This window comes from Schistocerca piceifrons, unplaced genomic scaffold, assembly GCF_021461385.2.
Source record: "Schistocerca piceifrons isolate TAMUIC-IGC-003096 unplaced genomic scaffold, iqSchPice1.1 HiC_scaffold_455, whole genome shotgun sequence".
NCBI lineage: Eukaryota > Metazoa > Arthropoda > Insecta > Orthoptera > Acrididae > Schistocerca > Schistocerca piceifrons.
In genome coordinates, this window is record NW_025728684.1 from 94,116 (window position 1) to 103,927 (window position 9,812).

At 51.6% G+C, this 9,812-nt stretch overlaps 7 non-coding genes across 7 annotated transcripts; all 7 read right to left on the reverse strand.

The window, feature by feature from the left end:
- Positions 1–690: 690 nt before the first annotated feature.
- LOC124751203 lies at positions 691–809 on the reverse strand. The gene has a single exon (XR_007012049.1). It is a non-coding gene; the product is annotated as a 5S ribosomal RNA (ribosomal RNA).
- Positions 810–2,074: 1,265 nt separating this feature from the next.
- On the reverse strand, positions 2,075–2,193 carry LOC124751204. Its single transcript, XR_007012050.1, has one exon. It is a non-coding gene; the product is annotated as a 5S ribosomal RNA (ribosomal RNA).
- A 1,268-nt stretch (positions 2,194–3,461) lies between these two features.
- LOC124751205 lies at positions 3,462–3,580 on the reverse strand. The gene has a single exon (XR_007012051.1). It is a non-coding gene; the product is annotated as a 5S ribosomal RNA (ribosomal RNA).
- A 1,265-nt stretch (positions 3,581–4,845) lies between these two features.
- LOC124751207 lies at positions 4,846–4,964 on the reverse strand. The gene has a single exon (XR_007012052.1). It is a non-coding gene; the product is annotated as a 5S ribosomal RNA (ribosomal RNA).
- Positions 4,965–6,232: 1,268 nt separating this feature from the next.
- Positions 6,233–6,351, reverse strand: LOC124751209. Its single transcript, XR_007012054.1, has one exon. It is a non-coding gene; the product is annotated as a 5S ribosomal RNA (ribosomal RNA).
- A 1,265-nt stretch (positions 6,352–7,616) lies between these two features.
- LOC124751210 lies at positions 7,617–7,735 on the reverse strand. Its single transcript, XR_007012055.1, has one exon. It is a non-coding gene; the product is annotated as a 5S ribosomal RNA (ribosomal RNA).
- Positions 7,736–9,001: 1,266 nt separating this feature from the next.
- LOC124751211 lies at positions 9,002–9,120 on the reverse strand. The gene has a single exon (XR_007012056.1). It is a non-coding gene; the product is annotated as a 5S ribosomal RNA (ribosomal RNA).
- Positions 9,121–9,812: the final 692 nt, after the last annotated feature.

Sequence of the window (9,812 nt, forward strand, 5' to 3'; positions counted from 1 at the left end):
AAAGCATCCATCTCCTCTAGAGGCGAAAGATAAATTTTTGTTTACAAATTTGCAGATGTGCACTGCTACAAAACAATATGCCCGGACGTGTTTCACAACATTTCTGTCGTTTCATACTGTTTCGTTATTTGCAGACACACTTTGCTAATCTTCCTTGGCACACTCTTCTTCAAACGGAGTTCCTTAATATCGCATCTTACGATAGTTTAAAATCAGTATGGACGCATCTTCGTCACACAAGAAAGGTAGCATGAAAAGAGGGCTGGCAGGGGTAGCGACAAAAAAGCCAAAAATGAAGACAGCCAGAGTTCCCAGGCGGTCGCCGATCCGAATACTAACGTTGTTGCTTATCTTCGGTGATCGGACGAGAACGGCTGTTTTTTTTTTTTTTTTTTTTTTAATTTATGTATTTAGTTAGTTTTTCGAATTTAGCGCCGCTACAAAACAGTTGGCTCTGACGCGTTTCAAGGACACATCTGTCGATTCGTAGTGTTTCGTTAATTCCAACGACTTCCTAGCACTCTTCCTCCGCGCATTCTTGCTCAAACTGAGTTCATTACTGCAATTTCGTGTCTTACGTTTAGTACAGTACTTTAAAATGCTTGTGGAAGCATCTTTGTCACACCTGAAAGTTAGTATGAAAAAGAGGGCAGGCAGGTGTAGCGACGCAAAAATTAAAAGATGAGATAGAGCCAACAGCACCCGGTGTTCCCAGGCGGTCACCCATCCAAGTACTAACCGGGCCCGATGTTGCTTAACTTCGGTGATCGGACGAGAACCGGTGTATTCAACATGGTATGGCCGTTGGCGTCCTTATAATGTGGCCGCACGGCAGAGGAAGCCTTCGCCCCTTCTCCCAACACACGCAATCGCCGTTTTCCGTGGCACATTTGACGCAAAGCACGTCCTTCCACCGCCACGTGGGTGACACGCACAGCGCGGCTGCTCGTTGCACCGCCTGTCATTCGTTTGGTGCGTGCGGCCTCCGACACTCGCGGGAGACGCACCTTGTTCTTGTTATCCGGCGCGGGGCCGGGCGTCGGGGGGACTGCGCGGGGTGTGGCAGTGTCCTGCTGGACCGGCGGAAGCTTTCTCACCCGGCTGACACGCGCCGCGCTTCCAGATATTTGCGTAATTTGCGCGGTGCATTTTCGCCTGTCCCCTCCCCTTCCGTCCCGACTTGTCCCGACTTTGCTTCGACTGCCGCTCGCTGCCGCTCGGGTCGCGCTCCATATGACCGCACAAGCACGACAAACATCTGCGAGATGGGCGCGGGCCGAACCGGCGTGTCCGAGACGCCGTGTGCGGCCGTTCGGAGCTACTAGAGTAGAGCAGCGCTGCGCTGGAAAGGTGCGAAAACACGGACAGAGGACACAGGAGGTTCAACAAAGCATCCATCTCCTCTAGAGGCGAAAGATAAATTTTTGTTTACAAATTTGCAGATGTGCACTGCTACAAAACAATATGCCCGGACGTGTTTCACAACATTTCTGTCGTTTCATACTGTTTCGTTATTTGCAGACACACTTTGCTAATCTTCCTTGGCACACTCTTCTTCAAACGGAGTTCCTTAATATCGCATCTTACGATAGTTTAAAATCAGTATGGACGCATCTTCGTCACACAAGAAAGGTAGCATGAAAAGAGGGCTGGCAGGGGTAGCGACAAAAAAGCCAAAAATGAAGACAGCCAGAGTTCCCAGGCGGTCGCCGATCCGAATACTAACGTTGTTGCTTATCTTCGGTGATCGGACGAGAACGGCTGTTTTTTTTTTTTTTTTTTTAATTTATGTATTTAGTTAGTTTTTCGAATTTAGCGCCGCTACAAAACAGTTGGCTCTGACGCGTTTCAAGGACACATCTGTCGATTCGTAGTGTTTCGTTAATTCCAACGACTTCCTAGCACTCTTCCTCCGCGCATTCTTGCTCAAACTGAGTTCATTACTGCAATTTCGTGTCTTACGTTTAGTACAGTACTTTAAAATGCTTGTGGAAGCATCTTTGTCACACCTGAAAGTTAGTATGAAAAAGAGGGCAGGCAGGTGTAGCGACGCAAAAATTAAAAAATGAGATAGAGCCAACAGCACCCGGTGTTCCCAGGCGGTCACCCATCCAAGTACTAACCGGGCCCGATGTTGCTTAACTTCGGTGATCGGACGAGAACCGGTGTATTCAACATGGTATGGCCGTTGGCGTCCTTATAATGTGGCCGCACGGCAGAGGAAGCCTTCGCCCCTTCTCCCAACACACGCAATCGCCGTTTTCCGTGGCACATTTGACGCAAAGCACGTCCTTCCACCGCCACGTGGGTGACACGCACAGCGCGGCTGCTCGTTGCACCGCCTGTCATTCGTTTGGTGCGTGCGGCCTCCGACACTCGCGGGAGACGCACCTTGTTCTTGTTATCCGGCGCGGGGCCGGGCGTCGGGGGGACTGCGCGGGGTGTGGCAGTGTCCTGCTGGACCGGCGGAAGCTTTCTCACCCGGCTGACACGCGCCGCGCTTCCAGATATTTGCGTAATTTGCGCGGTGCATTTTCGCCTGTCCCCTCCCCTTCCGTCCCGACTTGTCCCGACTTTGCTTCGACTGCCGCTCGCTGCCGCTCGGGTCGCGCTCCATATGACCGCACAAGCACGACAAACATCTGCGAGATGGGCGCGGGCCGAACCGGCGTGTCCGAGACGCCGTGTGCGGCCGTTCGGAGCTACTAGAGTAGAGCAGCGCTGCGCTGGAAAGGTGCGAAAACACGGACAGAGGACACAGGAGGTTCAACAAAGCATCCATCTCCTCTAGAGGCGAAAGATAAATTTTTGTTTACAAATTTGCAGATGTGCACTGCTACAAAACAATATGCCCGGACGTGTTTCACAACATTTCTGTCGTTTCATACTGTTTCGTTATTTGCAGACACACTTTGCTAATCTTCCTTGGCACACTCTTCTTCAAACGGAGTTCCTTAATATCGCATCTTACGATAGTTTAAAATCAGTATGGACGCATCTTCGTCACACAAGAAAGGTAGCATGAAAAGAGGGCTGGCAGGGGTAGCGACAAAAAAGCCAAAAATGAAGACAGCCAGAGTTCCCAGGCGGTCGCCGATCCGAATACTAACGTTGTTGCTTATCTTCGGTGATCGGACGAGAACGGCTGTTTTTTTTTTTTTTTTTTTTTTAATTTATGTATTTAGTTAGTTTTTCGAATTTAGCGCCGCTACAAAACAGTTGGCTCTGACGCGTTTCAAGGACACATCTGTCGATTCGTAGTGTTTCGTTAATTCCAACGACTTCCTAGCACTCTTCCTCCGCGCATTCTTGCTCAAACTGAGTTCATTACTGCAATTTCGTGTCTTACGTTTAGTACAGTACTTTAAAATGCTTGTGGAAGCATCTTTGTCACACCTGAAAGTTAGTATGAAAAAGAGGGCAGGCAGGTGTAGCGACGCAAAAATTAAAAGATGAGATAGAGCCAACAGCACCCGGTGTTCCCAGGCGGTCACCCATCCAAGTACTAACCGGGCCCGATGTTGCTTAACTTCGGTGATCGGACGAGAACCGGTGTATTCAACATGGTATGGCCGTTGGCGTCCTTATAATGTGGCCGCACGGCAGAGGAAGCCTTCGCCCCTTCTCCCAACACACGCAATCGCCGTTTTCCGTGGCACATTTGACGCAAAGCACGTCCTTCCACCGCCACGTGGGTGACACGCACAGCGCGGCTGCTCGTTGCACCGCCTGTCATTCGTTTGGTGCGTGCGGCCTCCGACACTCGCGGGAGACGCACCTTGTTCTTGTTATCCGGCGCGGGGCCGGGCGTCGGGGGGACTGCGCGGGGTGTGGCAGTGTCCTGCTGGACCGGCGGAAGCTTTCTCACCCGGCTGACACGCGCCGCGCTTCCAGATATTTGCGTAATTTGCGCGGTGCATTTTCGCCTGTCCCCTCCCCTTCCGTCCCGACTTGTCCCGACTTTGCTTCGACTGCCGCTCGCTGCCGCTCGGGTCGCGCTCCATATGACCGCACAAGCACGACAAACATCTGCGAGATGGGCGCGGGCCGAACCGGCGTGTCCGAGACGCCGTGTGCGGCCGTTCGGAGCTACTAGAGTAGAGCAGCGCTGCGCTGGAAAGGTGCGAAAACACGGACAGAGGACACAGGAGGTTCAACAAAGCATCCATCTCCTCTAGAGGCGAAAGATAAATTTTTGTTTACAAATTTGCAGATGTGCACTGCTACAAAACAATATGCCCGGACGTGTTTCACAACATTTCTGTCGTTTCATACTGTTTCGTTATTTGCAGACACACTTTGCTAATCTTCCTTGGCACACTCTTCTTCAAACGGAGTTCCTTAATATCGCATCTTACGATAGTTTAAAATCAGTATGGACGCATCTTCGTCACACAAGAAAGGTAGCATGAAAAGAGGGCTGGCAGGGGTAGCGACAAAAAAGCCAAAAATGAAGACAGCCAGAGTTCCCAGGCGGTCGCCGATCCGAATACTAACGTTGTTGCTTATCTTCGGTGATCGGACGAGAACGGCTGTTTTTTTTTTTTTTTTTTTAATTTATGTATTTAGTTAGTTTTTCGAATTTAGCGCCGCTACAAAACAGTTGGCTCTGACGCGTTTCAAGGACACATCTGTCGATTCGTAGTGTTTCGTTAATTCCAACGACTTCCTAGCACTCTTCCTCCGCGCATTCTTGCTCAAACTGAGTTCATTACTGCAATTTCGTGTCTTACGTTTAGTACAGTACTTTAAAATGCTTGTGGAAGCATCTTTGTCACACCTGAAAGTTAGTATGAAAAAGAGGGCAGGCAGGTGTAGCGACGCAAAAATTAAAAAATGAGATAGAGCCAACAGCACCCGGTGTTCCCAGGCGGTCACCCATCCAAGTACTAACCGGGCCCGATGTTGCTTAACTTCGGTGATCGGACGAGAACCGGTGTATTCAACATGGTATGGCCGTTGGCGTCCTTATAATGTGGCCGCACGGCAGAGGAAGCCTTCGCCCCTTCTCCCAACACACGCAATCGCCGTTTTCCGTGGCACATTTGACGCAAAGCACGTCCTTCCACCGCCACGTGGGTGACACGCACAGCGCGGCTGCTCGTTGCACCGCCTGTCATTCGTTTGGTGCGTGCGGCCTCCGACACTCGCGGGAGACGCACCTTGTTCTTGTTATCCGGCGCGGGGCCGGGCGTCGGGGGGACTGCGCGGGGTGTGGCAGTGTCCTGCTGGACCGGCGGAAGCTTTCTCACCCGGCTGACACGCGCCGCGCTTCCAGATATTTGCGTAATTTGCGCGGTGCATTTTCGCCTGTCCCCTCCCCTTCCGTCCCGACTTGTCCCGACTTTGCTTCGACTGCCGCTCGCTGCCGCTCGGGTCGCGCTCCATATGACCGCACAAGCACGACAAACATCTGCGAGATGGGCGCGGGCCGAACCGGCGTGTCCGAGACGCCGTGTGCGGCCGTTCGGAGCTACTAGAGTAGAGCAGCGCTGCGCTGGAAAGGTGCGAAAACACGGACAGAGGACACAGGAGGTTCAACAAAGCATCCATCTCCTCTAGAGGCGAAAGATAAATTTTTGTTTACAAATTTGCAGATGTGCACTGCTACAAAACAATATGCCCGGACGTGTTTCACAACATTTCTGTCGTTTCATACTGTTTCGTTATTTGCAGACACACTTTGCTAATCTTCCTTGGCACACTCTTCTTCAAACGGAGTTCCTTAATATCGCATCTTACGATAGTTTAAAATCAGTATGGACGCATCTTCGTCACACAAGAAAGGTAGCATGAAAAGAGGGCTGGCAGGGGTAGCGACAAAAAAGCCAAAAATGAAGACAGCCAGAGTTCCCAGGCGGTCGCCGATCCGAATACTAACGTTGTTGCTTATCTTCGGTGATCGGACGAGAACGGCTGTTTTTTTTTTTTTTTTTTTTTTAATTTATGTATTTAGTTAGTTTTTCGAATTTAGCGCCGCTACAAAACAGTTGGCTCTGACGCGTTTCAAGGACACATCTGTCGATTCGTAGTGTTTCGTTAATTCCAACGACTTCCTAGCACTCTTCCTCCGCGCATTCTTGCTCAAACTGAGTTCATTACTGCAATTTCGTGTCTTACGTTTAGTACAGTACTTTAAAATGCTTGTGGAAGCATCTTTGTCACACCTGAAAGTTAGTATGAAAAAGAGGGCAGGCAGGTGTAGCGACGCAAAAATTAAAAGATGAGATAGAGCCAACAGCACCCGGTGTTCCCAGGCGGTCACCCATCCAAGTACTAACCGGGCCCGATGTTGCTTAACTTCGGTGATCGGACGAGAACCGGTGTATTCAACATGGTATGGCCGTTGGCGTCCTTATAATGTGGCCGCACGGCAGAGGAAGCCTTCGCCCCTTCTCCCAACACACGCAATCGCCGTTTTCCGTGGCACATTTGACGCAAAGCACGTCCTTCCACCGCCACGTGGGTGACACGCACAGCGCGGCTGCTCGTTGCACCGCCTGTCATTCGTTTGGTGCGTGCGGCCTCCGACACTCGCGGGAGACGCACCTTGTTCTTGTTATCCGGCGCGGGGCCGGGCGTCGGGGGGACTGCGCGGGGTGTGGCAGTGTCCTGCTGGACCGGCGGAAGCTTTCTCACCCGGCTGACACGCGCCGCGCTTCCAGATATTTGCGTAATTTGCGCGGTGCATTTTCGCCTGTCCCCTCCCCTTCCGTCCCGACTTGTCCCGACTTTGCTTCGACTGCCGCTCGCTGCCGCTCGGGTCGCGCTCCATATGACCGCACAAGCACGACAAACATCTGCGAGATGGGCGCGGGCCGAACCGGCGTGTCCGAGACGCCGTGTGCGGCCGTTCGGAGCTACTAGAGTAGAGCAGCGCTGCGCTGGAAAGGTGCGAAAACACGGACAGAGGACACAGGAGGTTCAACAAAGCATCCATCTCCTCTAGAGGCGAAAGATAAATTTTTGTTTACAAATTTGCAGATGTGCACTGCTACAAAACAATATGCCCGGACGTGTTTCACAACATTTCTGTCGTTTCATACTGTTTCGTTATTTGCAGACACACTTTGCTAATCTTCCTTGGCACACTCTTCTTCAAACGGAGTTCCTTAATATCGCATCTTACGATAGTTTAAAATCAGTATGGACGCATCTTCGTCACACAAGAAAGGTAGCATGAAAAGAGGGCTGGCAGGGGTAGCGACAAAAAAGCCAAAAATGAAGACAGCCAGAGTTCCCAGGCGGTCGCCGATCCGAATACTAACGTTGTTGCTTATCTTCGGTGATCGGACGAGAACGGCTGTTTTTTTTTTTTTTTTTTTAATTTATGTATTTAGTTAGTTTTTCGAATTTAGCGCCGCTACAAAACAGTTGGCTCTGACGCGTTTCAAGGACACATCTGTCGATTCGTAGTGTTTCGTTAATTCCAACGACTTCCTAGCACTCTTCCTCCGCGCATTCTTGCTCAAACTGAGTTCATTACTGCAATTTCGTGTCTTACGTTTAGTACAGTACTTTAAAATGCTTGTGGAAGCATCTTTGTCACACCTGAAAGTTAGTATGAAAAAGAGGGCAGGCAGGTGTAGCGACGCAAAAATTAAAAAATGAGATAGAGCCAACAGCACCCGGTGTTCCCAGGCGGTCACCCATCCAAGTACTAACCGGGCCCGATGTTGCTTAACTTCGGTGATCGGACGAGAACCGGTGTATTCAACATGGTATGGCCGTTGGCGTCCTTATAATGTGGCCGCACGGCAGAGGAAGCCTTCGCCCCTTCTCCCAACACACGCAATCGCCGTTTTCCGTGGCACATTTGACGCAAAGCACGTCCTTCCACCGCCACGTGGGTGACACGCACAGCGCGGCTGCTCGTTGCACCGCCTGTCATTCGTTTGGTGCGTGCGGCCTCCGACACTCGCGGGAGACGCACCTTGTTCTTGTTATCCGGCGCGGGGCCGGGCGTCGGGGGGACTGCGCGGGGTGTGGCAGTGTCCTGCTGGACCGGCGGAAGCTTTCTCACCCGGCTGACACGCGCCGCGCTTCCAGATATTTGCGTAATTTGCGCGGTGCATTTTCGCCTGTCCCCTCCCCTTCCGTCCCGACTTGTCCCGACTTTGCTTCGACTGCCGCTCGCTGCCGCTCGGGTCGCGCTCCATATGACCGCACAAGCACGACAAACATCTGCGAGATGGGCGCGGGCCGAACCGGCGTGTCCGAGACGCCGTGTGCGGCCGTTCGGAGCTACTAGAGTAGAGCAGCGCTGCGCTGGAAAGGTGCGAAAACACGGACAGAGGACACAGGAGGTTCAACAAAGCATCCATCTCCTCTAGAGGCGAAAGATAAATTTTTGTTTACAAATTTGCAGATGTGCACTGCTACAAAACAATATGCCCGGACGTGTTTCACAACATTTCTGTCGTTTCATACTGTTTCGTTATTTGCAGACACACTTTGCTAATCTTCCTTGGCACACTCTTCTTCAAACGGAGTTCCTTAATATCGCATCTTACGATAGTTTAAAATCAGTATGGACGCATCTTCGTCACACAAGAAAGGTAGCATGAAAAGAGGGCTGGCAGGGGTAGCGACAAAAAAGCCAAAATGAAGACAGCCAGAGTTCCCAGGCGGTCGCCGATCCGAATACTAACGTTGTTGCTTATCTTCGGTGATCGGACGAGAACGGCTGTTTTTTTTTTTTTTTTTTTTTAATTTATGTATTTAGTTAGTTTTTCGAATTTAGCGCCGCTACAAAACAGTTGGCTCTGACGCGTTTCAAGGACACATCTGTCGATTCGTAGTGTTTCGTTAATTCCAACGACTTCCTAGCACTCTTCCTCCGCGCATTCTTGCTCAAACTGAGTTCATTACTGCAATTTCGTGTCTTACGTTTAGTACAGTACTTTAAAATGCTTGTGGAAGCATCTTTGTCACACCTGAAAGTTAGTATGAAAAAGAGGGCAGGCAGGTGTAGCGACGCAAAAATTAAAAGATGAGATAGAGCCAACAGCACCCGGTGTTCCCAGGCGGTCACCCATCCAAGTACTAACCGGGCCCGATGTTGCTTAACTTCGGTGATCGGACGAGAACCGGTGTATTCAACATGGTATGGCCGTTGGCGTCCTTATAATGTGGCCGCACGGCAGAGGAAGCCTTCGCCCCCTTCTCCCAACACACGCAATCGCCGTTTTCCGTGGCACATTTGACGCAAAGCACGTCCTTCCACCGCCACGTGGGTGACACGCACAGCGCGGCTGCTCGTTGCACCGCCTGTCATTCGTTTGGTGCGTGCGGCCTCCGACACTCGCGGGAGACGCACCTTGTTCTTGTTATCCGGCGCGGGGCCGGGCGTCGGGGGGACTGCGCGGGGTGTGGCAGTGTCCTGCTGGACCGGCGGAAGCTTTCTCACCCGGCTGACACGCGCCGCGCTTCCAGATATTTGCGTAATTTGCGCGGTGCATTTTCGCCTGTCCCCTCCCCTTCCGTCCCGACTTGTCCCGACTTTGCTTCGACTGCCGCTCGCTGCCGCTCGGGTCGCGCTCCATATGACCGCACAAGCACGACAAACATCTGCGAGATGGGCGCGGGCCGAACCGGCGTGTCCGAGACGCCGTGTGCGGCCGTTCGGAGCTACTAGAGTAGAGCAGCGCTGCGCTGGAAAGGTGCGAAAACACGGACAGAGGACACAGGAGGTTCAACAAAGCATCCATCTCCTCTAGAGGCGAAAGATAAATTTTTGTTTACAAATTTGCAGATGTGCACTGCTACAAAACAATATGCCCGGACGTGTTTCACAACATTTCTGTCGTTTC